The sequence below is a fragment of the Epinephelus fuscoguttatus genome, linkage group LG8 (assembly GCF_011397635.1).
Source record: "Epinephelus fuscoguttatus linkage group LG8, E.fuscoguttatus.final_Chr_v1".
Classification (NCBI taxonomy): Eukaryota; Metazoa; Chordata; class Actinopteri; order Perciformes; family Serranidae; genus Epinephelus; species Epinephelus fuscoguttatus.
This window is the reverse complement of record NC_064759.1, coordinates 3,271,707-3,286,900: the sequence shown is the minus strand read 5'-3', so window position 1 is coordinate 3,286,900 and position 15,194 is coordinate 3,271,707. Positions and strand designations below refer to the sequence as shown.

Genomic DNA, 15,194 nt, shown 5'->3' with positions numbered 1-15,194 from the left:
TGTATGTACAGCTGAGAGCTCCCACCTCCATGATGAAGGGGGCTGCACTCAGAGCTGCTGTGGGCCGGTGGGCGCTCAGGGAGAGCTGGCACACGTTAAAGTGTCACACAATACCAAGAACATTTAGCTGTTCAGATTTTTACAATACCTGAACATGTCGAAATGATCACTGTAACGAATGTTTTCAGCCAGATACTGAATGTGGGACAATTATGTTTTACTATACATATGTAGTTGTTTAAGTATTGTATTCATATGATGTCATACTGCGAGCGTCTTGGCTCAGATATATCTTATAACCAGATCAAAAGGTTGACCTTTAACCCTTCAGTCACGGCACTCCAGCCAGCAGGCAGTGTCAAGTTGTTTGCTGTCATTAAACCAAACTGTTGACCTCCTTTATGGTTTTTAATATTTGATTTTGGTTTTATAAGCAAGGCTCAGGATCAGCTGGAAGACTTTCAGCCACTATAAAATATCCTCACAGTTGTTAATGAGCAGGAGTGGGCAGTTTCAATGCTGAAGAGCTATTAAAAATGGACACAGACAGCAGCTGTGGTAATAATACTTTTTTTTGTAAGAGACACCTCAAGGTGTATTATGGTTCCTACATCATGGTCACGACCGCAGGCAATAAGAAAACTGATAAAATCAGGTTGTTAGTTTCACTGTTTTGTTTGTGTTTGGTTTATGAGGTCTGTTTCAGTGTTTGAGGAACAGTTAAACTGTTGATTTAGCTTCATAATCAGATGAAATAACCATTTAATTCCTCTTTATTATTTAGTCTGATTGTGTGGAAAGTATTAATCCTCCATTACTTTGTGTCATTTTGTATCGTGATAATAATAATATACTGTGTTGTGATGTTGTGCTATTCCTGGAGAATCAAATCCAGAACTGCTAATTATTAGGGCTTTTCCAAATATCCGTCTTTGGGCGTTGAAACTGTAGTGAGAAATTTCCACGATTAAATGAAGCGGGGGTTGTTATAACAAGAAACGAGGCCATAGGTCAGACTTTTTAGAAATATTAGTTACTAGTTGATGCACCTAAAACTATGTGACAGTTAGCCATTTTGTTAGCATGAAGATCTTAGTATTAGTTATTATAGCTAGAAAAAATAAAACTTTGCAAGATGGCTGAGCTGTACTTGAGCCCCGTCTCCACCAAACCCTTTCAGTCCAGTCCCTTTGGAACCAGCAGTAAGCCTTCAGACATGGTACCTAGACCCTCGGTCTGTTCAGACAGTCCTCTTAAATGTGGGCGGGGTTGTTGTCTCTCACTGCTCCGTCCAGCACTCGCTGTATTTCCTCATCAGCGGTGACACAGATGGAAGTCTGCACCTGGTTTATCGTCCACAGAACGAGGCTGCACGCCCACATTTTCACAACAAAATAGAACAGGCTGCAGTGAGAGTCTCTCTCCATGGGATATTTCAAAATAGCAGCTTTGTGCATTTAGTCCTTCTCAGGCAAGCTCAGGGGTTTAGTGTTGCTGTAGCCCACAGGAAGTGAGGATTAGAATATATGACCTTCACATAATCCGCTCCAAATGAATCTATATTTTTAAAGTCATTACTAAAAGTGTGTGTCATATAAAAACTAAAGTGATGGTCAAAGTTGTCACAGTGAAATTTAAGGTGTGCTGATGGATTCACGTCATCAACTCATGCATTGAGTAACATTACAAGTTAACGTTCCACCTTAAAAGTTGCCGGCAGTCGGCCCAGTGAATGAAGTTATTTTTTTCTCTTTCATTTTATAGTTGTAGTTTACTGATGTATGAACAGAGGTTACATAAAACCAGAGTAACCGTCCTCTACTGACCAATCAGACTGCAGGGTTTCTAGCTCCACCTTTTAGTACCAGATCTGTGTGCTAGGTACCCCAACAGAGGGGGGACCAAACATGGGGACGCTAAGGAACGCTTCTGTTGGGACCATCCACAACTTTCACTGTGGAGACGGAAAAAAAGAGTACTGAACTGAACTGAACTGAACTTAAATGCTCATGGCTCATGGTGGCGGATGTGAAAACACAAATGACCCTTTTCAGTGTCAGTGTATAATTTGTCCATTGCAGGCTACTGTAGGAAAACATGACAGACTCTGTGGAAGAGGACCAGCTCTGTATTTAGATAAAACGGTTCATTGTGAGGTCACAACTCAACAGCTCTTATGTTCAGATGATTAAAGACTAATGAAAACATAGTTATGAATATAATATTTAATGTTTGCCCCTAAATCCTTTAACTGAACTTTTAAAACAATGTCTATTATGAACAAATATTTGATTCAGAAACCTCAGCTTTAACTGCTGTGAGCTTCAGGATGGACTTTATATGAATTATCTCTATGAATTTATATGACTGGAAGCTGAATATGACATGCTTATAAAACAGTGGTCATTTTCTTTAAGTATTTCCTCACAAACAAAATGATCTCCCTTTATTGGCATAAAATGCACCATAATTGGAAAAAGCTGGGCAGAGTTCAGGACCTGAAGGAGGGGGAAGTTTGCTGCTGTTTGTTCCTGGCGGGGGTGATTCAGGATGACCGGGTTCCTCCTCCAGTCTCACAGCGAGTTACATGGAAGCATATTTGGATTGTTATGACTGTAACAGAAGTGACTCAGAGCTGAAGCAGAAAACAGCTGGCAGTGGCCAGTCACTGTTGAGGGTTTAATATTTTCAGTCTAATAACTGGACAACTACGGAGCCTATCAGGTGTCATGGAGGCGTCAGACTATTATATCTCGAATTACTAATTTGAGCTCTTGAGTTAATAAAGTCTTCTCGATTGAAAATTTAATGCGCATTGTAGGAATTAAGCCTATTACTTGCAGCTACATGGATGGACAAATTCATGCTCTCAAATTAATACTTCGTGCCCACAAATTAAAACAGAAATAAAACAACTGATGACATTTTAACGTGTTGTTATGTCTACGTATCGGCGATGGCCGTGGTCAGAGGAATTATGTTTTCAGGAAGTCTATTCGTACATCTGTCCGTAAGTCCGTCTGTCCCATTCTTGGGAATGCGATATCTCAAGAACGCCTTGAGGGATTTTTTTTTTAATTTGGCACAACTGCCCACTTGGACTCAAGGATGAACAGATTACAATTTGGTGGTTGGATGTCAGAGGTCAAGGTCACTGTGACTTCATCTATCTTATTCTTGTGAGCGATATCTCAAGAACAACACGAGGGAATTTCCTCACATTTGGTACACACATCCATTTGGACTTAGTGATGAAGTGATTAGAATTTGGTGGTCAAAGATCATAGGTCAAGGTCATAGTGACCTTGTGTCTGTTACATTCTCATGAATGCGATATCTCAAGAACAACTTGAGGGAATATCTTCAAATTTGATACACACATTCACTTTGACTCAGTGATGAACTGAATTTGGTGGCCGAAGGTCAAACGTCAAGGTCACTGTGACCTTACCAACCATGTTTTTGGCCACTGGTTATGACATAATTTTACAAAAATGTTTAATAGGATAGAATGAAGTAATGACATTTTATATATACTAGTCCATACCTATTGAGTGCACAGTTAACCACGTACAGTTTCACATGGTGTGTATTTGGGATACAGGTCATAGGAAATTGCAGATTAAATAGTCAACTGAACCCATTAAGAAGAGCAATGTATTCAGACAGAGTGTTTGTGAATTTTATATTACGATTGCTTTACTGAAAGTACAGTAGTACCATTGCCAATAGTGGGATAGTTAGTGGGCTAAAACTGTACATTAGTAGTTGAGGTAGCACGTTGAAAGGCAGATAGTTAAAGTCATTGCCTTATAGAAGCTCAGTTTTAGTAAGTTTTCCAACTTTTGCCAAGAGGGAACTTTAGATATTGCTCCCTAGATTATGCTCATCGAGTTTCATGCAGATCGCTCAAACTTCCTAGGAAGAGATCCATTTGAAGTGTTTTTCAAAAAAGTCAAAATGGCGGAAAATCTATATAAGTGGAAGTTATGGGTTCTTGAGGCAAATGTGTTCCTCATGAGGAGAGGCATCTCTGTGCAAAGTTTCATGTCTCTATGACAAGATGGTGTGTGAAGCATCCATGTTTTCACAGACATGGATGAAAACTTTAACTGTACCTCGATTGGTGCATGAAGGCATACAACCGCAAGGCAGTGGTTCTGATGCTATTAAAGGTTTGTTTACATCAGTGATGTCTGTGAACATAGTAGAAAACTAGACCTGGATTTTTCTTTATTATTAAATTAAGAATTTCACCTACAAGACAAACTCTTTATATATTTCAAAATAACTTTATTTTAAGGGCGGCACGGTGGTGTGGTGGTTAGCACTCTCGCCTCACAGCAAGAGGGTTGCGGAGTTTGCATGTTCCCGTGTCAGCGTGGGTTCTCTCCGGGCACTCCGACTTCCTCCCACAGTCCAAAGACATGCAGAGTGGGGACTAGGTTAATTGGTAACTCTAAATTGTCCGTAGGTGTGAATGTGAGTGTGAATGGTTGTCTGTCTCTATGTGTCAGCCCTGTGATAGTCTGGCGACCTGTCCAGGGTGAACCCTGCCTCTCACCCAGTGTCAGCTGGGATAGGCTCCAGCCCCCCCGCGACCCTCAAGAGGATGAAGCGGTTAGAAGATGAATGAATGAATGAACTTTATTTTAATGTTCCAGAAATTACTGACTGAACCACAGTTTGTTGTTTGGAAATATTAAACCTTTCCCACGTTAGGTTCTCTGTTATAATGTTTTACTGTTAATGACTTGACCGCCACACACACTGAGGTGACACTTTAACACATGTTCACATATTTCATGACAGTCTTTCTCAGCACCTCCTCCTCCTCCTCTTCGTCCTCCTCTTCATCCTGTCCTCTCCTCAGTGGCCAAACCAAATACTTTTCCACAAAAGAGTCCTGTATGTTGACATCTCCAGAAATCAGTCACAATGTCTGTCGGCCAAAATAAACATACAGACTCTCTCTCTCTCTCTCTCTCTCTCTCTCTCTCTCTCTCTATCTCTATCTCTCTCTCTCTCTCTCTCTCTCTCTCTCTCTCTCTCTCTCTCTCTCTCTCTCTCTCTCTCTCTCTCTCACTCTCTCTCTGTCACTCTCACACACACACACACACTGACTGCTCCCAGCTAAGACATCTGCGTTATAGTAGCATATTGAATAGATAAAAAAAGAATTAAGTCAAGGGTCAGCGGTTAACAGCATGAAAGGGTTTAAGCTCTTGAAGTCAAGCTTCTCAAGAAGTAGTAGTGACCATCGGTAACATGTCTCTCAGGTACACAGGCCTGTACATTAAAAGAAATACTCCAGAAATGTGCAGATACACAGATACAGTACAATTATACGTTTTCTACACATCCAAAAAGTGACACAGTGTTTTTGGTCAGCACAACTTTTCATTTCTTTTTTTCATCTTTTGTTCATCTCATCCTCTTGAACGGAATATCTCAAAAAGGCCTCAAGGGAATTAAAAAAAAAAAATTGGCACAAATGTCCAGTTGGACTCAACGATGAACTGATTGGAATTTGGTGGTCAAAGGTCAAGGTCACTGTGATCCCAAAGAACATGTTTTTGGCCATAACTCAAGAATTCATTGGCTAATTATGACAAACTTTTATGCGTCTAACAGGATAAAATAATGAAGTGATGAAATGATAAATGCTCCATTCGCAGTCTCCCTGCATCATGTGACAGAGCCACTGTGGCCTTCAATGATGCACCGGGTCAAAGGGCACCACAGAACACAATTAATCAGTGTTAATTTTATTAGCATGTTACTTTTTCTGTGATTAATCAAAATTAATGCGTTATTTTGACAGCCCTGAAAATAAGTAAAAAGACTAAATGAAATAAAAGGCAGATTAAGAGTAACTCAACACTGCCTGAAATATCTTGTGTTTGCTGACCTCCGCTGGTTTAAATGCTCACCTTGATGCAGTGATGTACAGGTGTATTCCAGGACATGGTGACATCACTGTTGGGTGTGATTACAGCTGACTTGAAGCTTTCAGCCAGAGAGGACAGAGACACTGCTGCTTCTCAGTCTGGTGTAAAGTCATTCTTTAATGTAGTTACTGGCAGGAAAAATTCTTTAAACTATGAGTGTTATTATTGTTTTGAAAGAATGAATGTGGCTCATGAGCACAGGTGAAGAGTCAGTGGACATAAAGAGGAGAGAAAACACAAGCAGCCTGCACTGAGCAGAGTTTGTTTGGACCTGGACATTGTTCAAGTCTGAGTTGTTATCTGCAACAGAAACCATTTATGCAGCCTCAGAGACACAACCAAGTACGATACCACAAGACAAGCTTCCTGTGTGGGGCTCCAAGGAAAAGGCCGGGCCCCAGCAAAGGGCGCAGTCTCAGGCAGTGGATCGCCTACAGTGTGCCATGAGCCCAGGCTGCAGTTATCAGTCACTTTGAAGCGGAGGGATTTTTTTCCATGAGAAACAGCTGATAAAATGAGATGAAGGAGAAGTTAGAGCTTTAAAATGCAGTGAGGAGCTTTCACACCCGACCCACTGGGTTTAAGTTCTGACTGACTGGCTTGATTGGTTCAGTTCATTTAGTCTGGTGTTACTTAAACTCTGGTGTGGTGACCAAGTCTGCCTGAGAGGGAGGTGCTTGATCCATCCGTGGTCCGTGGTGTTCAAGCTGTACACAGCCCATGCCCGACCAAGTCCACAACTTTTAAGCATGTGCACAACCCCGCCTTAGAGCGACACCAATATCACCTTAAGCTCTCTTTGACATGTGCGGTCTGATACACACAATAAACACATTATTACACACATTACATTTGTCCGTTATTATGTTGCAGATACGTCGTAATTCTACGTTGAAACAGTGCTGTGGTTAACAAGTGGTTTAGGTAAAATAAAAAACACTAATGGTTAAAAAAGATCAAGGTTTGTCTTAAAATATCCGTAGCCGTCTCTAGGTGTCGCGCCATTTACCATCCCCTCTTCTTTCTGATCAGAATACGTTTGTATACTATGTCAGTGTAAGAACGTTGATATGATACCTATGAAATGTACAAATGTAACCTATCAGTGGTGCTGAAACATACAATGCTAACATGTTCCTCTGGCAAGTGGGCTGGCTGCGGACAATGATGCCCACAAATATCATTACCAGCTATCCATTGATTACATAGAAGCATGATGTAGTAGAGAACATTGCCCCATCAGTCACTTCATCCTGGCACCTGGCCCGATGAACTGTGTGTGTGTTTGCGACCTTTTGGATGTGCAGAAGAAGACAGAACATTAGTTAGCATTAGATTCTGACCAACCTTGGCCGATCCTTTCATTGTGTTTGGAAATTTAAATACTTAATGACAATAGGCTGCTGTGCTTCATGTGTACATGTGCACAGCACCAGCAGAAACGATGTGTGTGAAAGGCACTCATTGTTTCTGCTGGACATCTCTACAATAATGTTCCCTCATCAGCTAAAAGAGGTTGAAAAAGCTCAGTAGAGATGCAGGATTGTTTGTAGGTTTGTCAGTATGAGCAACATCACACTGTATTGTTTGGTGCAACTTTAAAGGTGCAAAGGGTGTGTGCAGATTTTAGGTCATTGAGGTATTCAGGGCTTTTTAGCCATGCTAGCGATGGCAATGCCAGTCTGTTGGTTGGTGAAATATCCCAACAATTAGAATGGATCGGTGTGGAATTTGGTGCAGACACTCATGTTCCCCTCAGGATGAACCCCTCTGACTTTGGTGATTGTCTGACTCTTCCTCCAGTGCTCTCATAAGATTAAGATTTGTGGTTATGAGTTAAATATGCCAACCAACTGTTGGATGGATTGTGATGAAATCTGTCGCTTCAAGTCAAGCAGTTTGTTGTGAGTCAGTGTGTTGTACAGTGTACTTCAGGGGATATATTGGTCCCCAAATTTCGTTGTGGAGTGAGTGCTCTTGACTTTCACACCACTCTTTGGTACAAACACCTGTGGACGTGCTGCAGTGCCACCAAGGAGGAGAAACCTTCCACCGTAAGGCTCTAACATTATCTTCTCTCTTCTGCAAAAAATGGGTGGAGTCAAACATGTGAGAGACCCTGGGAGAGACAGAGACTACTTGCTCCCTGCTGTAGCAACTCGAATTCAGCCAGTGCTAACGCGCTAACCCAGCACCAGGGGTTGCAGCGGGCTGGTGGCCAGCAGCAGGGCAGGGTCTTACCTGTGCTGTGGCAGCTACAGAAGCTTCCAGATGCAGTGGGGAGTCAGGGTTTGTGCTGGCTAAATTGGGGTTGCTAAATGAAGGTCTGTCTCTAGAGCTGCTGTTTGCTGTCCTCCCAGCTAAGTTGTCCCATAGGTGGGGAGTGAGGTGGAGGGACATGGGGTGCAGTACAGTCCGTCTCCGAGAAATGTGACAGCCACATCATCTTGGAAAAAAGCATGATGAATTTATGCGTTATCATGGCGCCACACTGCTTTTGTTGCCAAGTCCCCCTCACAGCTCCACATCCAGGGGTATGTGGACACTGGGGGGAAGCTGACCAGGAGCCATGTATGCCCGAATTCCGTTGTCCTCCTTCTGGTTCTGCGGTGGTTGAGCAGAGCACATCCTGGGTCAGACGGGCTTCCTGAAGGCGAGAGTCAAGCCGTGGTCCACAGAGCATGTTGTAGAGCCAGATGGAGGCAGGAGGTCTGTGCCCACTGCGACTGTCCTCCAGTTTCCACAAACCTCTATGTGGAGCCTCCAACTTGATGTGCAGACCTTGGCTCTCCTCTCACCTGCTATGACAGCCTTTCCAGTCCTGGGAAAACCTCCAGCTTGCTCCGTAGGCCCTGGCTTGACTCTCAGCTGCTATGACAGCCTTTCCAGTCCCAGTAAAACCTCCAGCGTGCTTCCTTGGTCCTGGCTTGACTCTCAGCTGCCTGGCTCTGTCAACAGCCTGTAAGAAGCCTCAACACCAGCCACACTGACCCAGGCTGTGCTCTGCCTGTCCACCAGACAACTAAGAAGTTTATTTGCAATATCCTTATTTATTTACATGGAGGCATTAATATATCCCATATTATGGTTATTACAGATATACTGATGTTATATGTTTTCAAGGCTGCAGGGTTTATAATTTAGTCCTTCATGCAGTATTGATGTCCACCTTCAGGTGGCACTGTTGAGTAAATCAAACAGGAAGGGTCGTGCTCTGAGCTCAGAGTTAAATGCTTGACCCCGCCCACAATGATGCTGCAAATATCTGCAGAACTAATGACATCAGCCTCACCTGGACTCTGTATTTACTGATAACTAGCTAATGTTAGAATGCTAACATGTATTCTGAGGAAGAGCATCACGCTCGAAACGTCACGCAAAATAAAAAATTGAATACGGGAGCTCTTTGGTGCGTGGATCGCTTTTTTTTCTTTTTTCAGCATGCTAACACGCCACATTAAGATGGTGAACATTATACCTGCTAAGCATTCTCACGTTAGCATTGATACTGTGAGCGTGTTAGCATGCTAATGGGTGATAGAAGTGAGACAGTTTTGTGCTGAAAGCAGTGATAGACAATTTAGTTACAGAAAAATTCAGATGCGAATGAATGTGTTTTTTATGTGACACAATATTTTACATAAAATGTAATTTTGAGAGCTTTGTTTCCACCTAAAGATTGAACTAATAAAAAATGGTCATTCATGAAATCATTCAGAATCACTTATTACTGAGAATTGTAGTTCTGTGGAACTAATATATGTCTAAAGGATTTTCTTCCACCACCTCTGCAGCAGAGTATGCGGACCAGGGGGAGGAGTGGACAGCTGGGAGGTGTTTCCTCCAGAAACAAGCCCGCACCTCCCTACATGGCTGTAGGACTCGTGTGTTTTGCATGCAGTGGGTGCGGACACAGAGCAGCAGACCTGTAAGTGACTCTTTACTTCTGTGCATGAATGGAAAACAAACAGCAGTGCAGAATTATTATTATCAGTTTATTCTGAAATGCATAAAGACTGTGCACTGTTGTGTTTGTTACCTGACTCACCTTCACATCTGCACAGTGGGGTATGTTTTAGAGGCTGATGTGCATCTAAGTCGTTTAGACTCAGAGCTGCTATGGGACGGACTTTGCTTCTTTATCACCTTTACTTCCATCACCTTAATTCAAACTGAGGTTCTTTTTAGTTCAGACTGGAGCAATTGATGCAAGAAAAGATTCAATTTAGGATCAAATACAGTTGTTCTAGCCTGTAAAGTCACTTTTTAATGCACATTTCAGCCTCATCTTCTGTTACATTCAATATGTGCGGGGGTTTGGGGTGTAAAGCATGACTTTTTATATAAGATCTACCTTTTTAAGAGACAAAAATGTGTTCAGATTATTGTTGTTATGCTTGTGTTATGAGTTTTGGTCAAGATATTGATGCTTGTGATATATTTTGCATCTAAAATCTGCAGACTACCAGCAGCTGATAGATGAAAAGTTGTGGAGTAAAAGTATGAAAAGTTGCAAAAATGGAAAAACCATATATAACCAAAAGTACCGGGGCCTCAAAATCAGTTCAGTACTGTAGATTATTGAAACCTGTTGAATAAGACACTTTTAAATGTATAAAATAAGTGGAAATTTATGCTTTCCGCAAATATTATGAGCTTCCATGTTGAAAGGTAGTGTTTAACTCTGTGATGGAGTTTAGAGCTGACATGTTTTTTTTTATTAATTACTCTGAAGAAAGTTCATGGAGACTGAACTGTGTCAGTCAGCTGCTGGAGTTATTAACTGGCTCTCAGATTTTATTACTGGTCATTATAAATGGTGAGGTCAGTCTGTAAAAACAATAGTTTGGGATAATATTTAATCTTTATTACATTAGCGGCTGTCTGTAAATGAACGAATGTCAGCTCTTTGCCAGAATGTGTTCACACTGCTGGTTACTGGAGCTAAAGGACCTTAGGGCTGTGTTTCCATGTTTTGAAAGATTTGCACGAAGAACTGCAGGAAGGATTACTTTCTAGGTTAATTGGCTTTTACATAGAATGTGAAAAAACTGAGAAATGACCCTCACAATGTCCCAGAAGGTGATAAAACTCAATTTACTGTCATTAACAAGGCAAAGAAAAGCAGCAACAACTCGTTTGAGAAGCTGGAACCAGCAGGTGTTCAGTATCTTGTCTTTTAAAATTGAATGAAACAATTAATCAACTTAATGCTTAAGCTTTATACATACACTTTACTCAGGGTCTGCAATCAATCAAAATATTATTGAAATCATAAATTATGTCCAAATGCAATATCCAAGACCCAGGAGCTGCAGTTTTTTATATAGGTAAAATGTGTCACAGGATACTGTTATAAGTGAAGCACTGTGGCTCTACAGAGATGCCTCGCCCGCAAAATCATATTCCAGACATAAGGGAACACGCTCGTTTGATGCAGAGCCCAAAAAAAATGACAATATCATAATTTCAATATTTTTTTCAGTGGAAATTAAATGCAAAAAGTCTTTCAGTATACCGCGTATTACTGCACTTTTTTGTAAATCACACCAAAGTAGTGTTGTAGTTTTTTCTTCAGTATATTTTCGTCTCCTTCCACTTTACACAGTGTGAAATGGCTAAACTGTTGGACACTACTCGTCCTCCATAGCCTCTGTCTCAAATGTGCCTCCACTGTCTCCACTCCACAGTAGGAGATTTTCACATGATGCTGTGTGGCGTCTTCAGAACCAGACCCTCAATGTGAAACACATGGAGACTCCAACAATACACCGCTCATGTTTTTTTGTTCAGTCTTCTTTAACACATGCGGCACTGAGCCTTTTAGGTTTTACTGTAAAGCTGTTTCAGTTTTTGTGTCGCACGATAACTGCTGTTGAGAAATATTTCAAATCAGAGCCAGAAGTTAATTAACGCCAAAACTGAAAAATTCAAGCTGGCATCACTCTGAAAGTTTGTGTTTGATGTGTGTTAATTTACATAAAGGTCTCCTTTGTTATAAAGTCAGGTTTTTAATGACAGAATCTGGAGGAAATTTACAGTAAATAAAATTTAAATACGTATTAGCAAATGGTGAGTTTAACAGTAAAGCAGAAGCAAAATTCATGTGTGCATATGTGAGTGATCCAAAAAAATGCCTGAACAAGTGAATTTTTCATGTTTGCAACTGTGCTTCAAGCGTGATAGACTCAGTTTTATTTTGCCTGCAGGACGATGAATTTGTGTGTTTGTGTATTTGAGCAAGCAGCAGTGTTTCCTCTCTTCTCTGTGCTGACGTCAGCTCGTTATCAGTCGTGTAAACTTCAACTTAAAACAAATTTCACCCACTAATGTTCATATTTAAACCTGTTTTATATCTTAAAACTAGTGCTGTCAAGAGATTAAAAAAATGGAGAGATTAATTAATTATGATCTGTAATTAATTGATCTAATTAATCTCTTTTTTAATCTCATCTTAGAATTGCAGAGAAAAGCCCTCAACTTGAGGTATTTTCATTTAAATTCAATACATTACTGTGGCAATTTGCGCTGTCTTCTCTTCTTCAAACTACAACACCCATAATTCATGTAGGAACTGCTGCAGCCAGTGTGCAGCCGGTGGGAGCTCAACCACAATGATCAGTTTTTAATGTTTTATCGGGCAATAACTACTCCAGACTCTGCTCTAGTGTAATTTTTGGGACAATCAGGGCAGGATTCAGGATTCAGGACAATTGCTTGGATTTCGGGACAGTCCCGAAATCCAAGCAATTCATGATTCAGGACAATTGCTTGGATTTCGGGACTGTCCCGAAATCCAAGCAATTGTCCTGAATCCTGAATCCTGCCCTGATTGTCCCGAAAATTACACGGAGGTTTCCGGGGAGGTCAGATACTTGCGTGCTAAGGCAGACAGCTTTTCATAGGCTCCTGAGTGAGCAGACCACCACTGCAGGGGACAGTCATCAATGCTGATGCTGGGCTCTGCTCTGTAGCGCTGCAGCTCTCCCACAACTCAAGCACAAAGAAGCCCAATTGTACGCCTACAGATGGATTTTATAAAAGGCAACTCTGTGGCATACAGAAACAGTAAAGTTAGAGATTAAAAGTGAGATTAACACGATCAAAAAACATAGCGTGTTAAATATGGCTGTAATTAATTATTCGCAATTAACGCGATAATTTGACACCCCTACTTAAAACCATGCGAAACATTTGGTTTTCAAAGATTCGATAACAGTTTGGACATTTTTTGAACACTCTTAATATGTTAGTCATTAATGAGCTTCCATACATCAGGCAGCTCTGTTTAATGTTACTGAAAGATCTACAGCAGCCTTCAAGGACTTCAGAGACTGAATTCACTACTATAGCCCCCCCCCTCCACCACCACCACCCCCAGTCCCACCCCCAGTCCCACCCCCAGCCCCACCCCCTTCTTCTGCAGCTCATCTGTTTTCTATTCAACCTTTTGGACTTTTTCCTGAGCAGGAAACACTGCAGAGTTCATTACATAACACTTGTATAGGAACCTGAAATATATCTGTGCCACTTAGAGGTGACTTCATCTGGCTTCAGTTCAGTTCAACTATAGAATAATTCACTCATCACAAACAGGAACAGTCTGTCAATTAAATGTAAATTGATCCAACTTTATAATTATTAATTCAATTGGAACTTGTAAAGGATCTGGTTACTCATGTCAGATTGATAATCTTCTGTGTCTGCCTGTGCAGCATTTCCTTGCATCCCAATGTTTCATTGGATTACTCTGATAAAGTCCTTTCATCCTCTCTGGCCGGTCCTTAATCCCAGGTCGTCATACACCAACGCTGTGTCACGCCCCTTTGGCGTGTGATACTGACATCCGAGGCTCTTTCAGCTAACTCAAGTTTAAACCCATCTGCAGCAATATTTGACACTATGTGCGTTCACATGGAGCCATGTATTCCTTTTGCATTTGAGAGGGAAGCCCTAACCGAATAGAAATGTTCCTTGTAAACACCTCAACCTGAATGAAAACAGCCAACCCGAAAGAAAATCTAATCGGATGCACAGGGGTGGAATATTCCTTTTCAGAACCCGAATGGAAGAAGTTTTCTGTCTTGTATACACCTCCGACCCGATTCCAGCCATTCCATTCATTCTGCGCATGCTCGTTTCCTTGCCCTTCTGGCGCGATGACGTATATAGCGCGCATAGCAACGGGCTGAGATAGAGCAGTCGGACTCGTTGCACTCACCGGTTACCATTCTCCACAGCACGGTCTTCTACCTCCCTTCTTCGACCTTCTACCTCCCTTCTCCTCCTCAACAGTTGAAGCATTAGCAGAACAAGGTTGTTGTCGTACTGCTGCTTCAAGAATATAAGCAAAACAAGCCCGAAAAAGGCACTAAGAACGGCGTCGTCAAGCATCTTGTTATCCGGAGCGAGGACTACAGTGTTTACTTCCTGTAAACATAAACATGTAACATCCGCCCCGCCCCCTATCCAATCAGGAACCTTTCCTGCCCCAAACCTTGCGCGGACCCAAATAAAGGCGATTAAACTGATCTCCCGTGTAAACCCTCATCCGGAATGAATATTTCCCATGTAAACTACCTGAAAACACTTTAATTCCGAATGATTTCATTCAGATTTATTTCATTCTGAATGAGAAGCCATCATGTAACCGCACCCACTGAGAGCAACTAGCATACTATAAAGAGTGAGAAACTCAGCGTAGGGCGGGAGGGAGGTGGAGGTGGATGGCTCAAACAAACACAGACTTTAACTCAGGAGACCACTTTTATGTGTCCTGTGACAAACCAAAAATCAGAGTTGTTTTAACACAACCTTACATAGCTTAGGAAGATACGTGACATCCTTACGTCAGTCATATATTTATGTCACTTTATGCACTTATTTTAATCCAGAACATGTTGTCTTTAAGCCTAATCAAGTAGTTTGGTTGCACAAACCAAACCACAACTGACAAAGTTACCTGCGTGTTACAACGGGTTTCAACCAGGAGACAGCTGTGTGTCGGTATGAGACCCTGAGGGAGCGTGACAAAGCTACGATATTTGATGATCTAAGAGTGAGAACAGGTTGAATAACTGGTAAATCCACAGTAGTGTTACTGCACTAAATGGTGTTTTTTAACCTCCTGCAGAAAGAACAGAGTGTTCCTCTCATCGTCTAAGACACAATGTTCCTCTAATGTTCAACCACAGTCATCATATAGGCTCTTTAAAGTGTCTGTGGTACATAACAGGAACTCTA

General features: G+C 41.6%; 2 protein-coding genes across 3 annotated transcripts in view; both read left to right on the top strand.

Moving 5' to 3' along the window:
- The window catches only part of col6a4a (collagen, type VI, alpha 4a), a 114,195-nt gene that overhangs the window by 7,735 nt on the left and 91,266 nt on the right, over nucleotides 1–15,194 (top strand). The window contains exon 4 of the mRNA XM_049584908.1: nucleotides 9,746–9,879. The gene's annotated coding sequence lies outside the window, so the exon portion shown is untranslated. The remainder of the gene's footprint in view (nucleotides 1–9,745; nucleotides 9,880–15,194) is intronic.
- Nucleotides 1–15,194, top strand: part of LOC125893893 (DENN domain-containing protein 4B-like) — a 224,515-nt gene that overhangs the window by 185,249 nt on the left and 24,072 nt on the right. Inside the window, exon 30 of one of the 2 annotated variants that reach the window (XR_007449939.1) lies at nucleotides 4,475–4,629. The exons of the other annotated variant lie outside the window; for it this stretch is intronic. The gene's annotated coding sequence lies outside the window, so the exon portion shown is untranslated. Of the gene's footprint in view, nucleotides 1–4,474; nucleotides 4,630–15,194 lie in introns of those variants that run through there. 2 annotated transcript variants of the gene reach the window in all.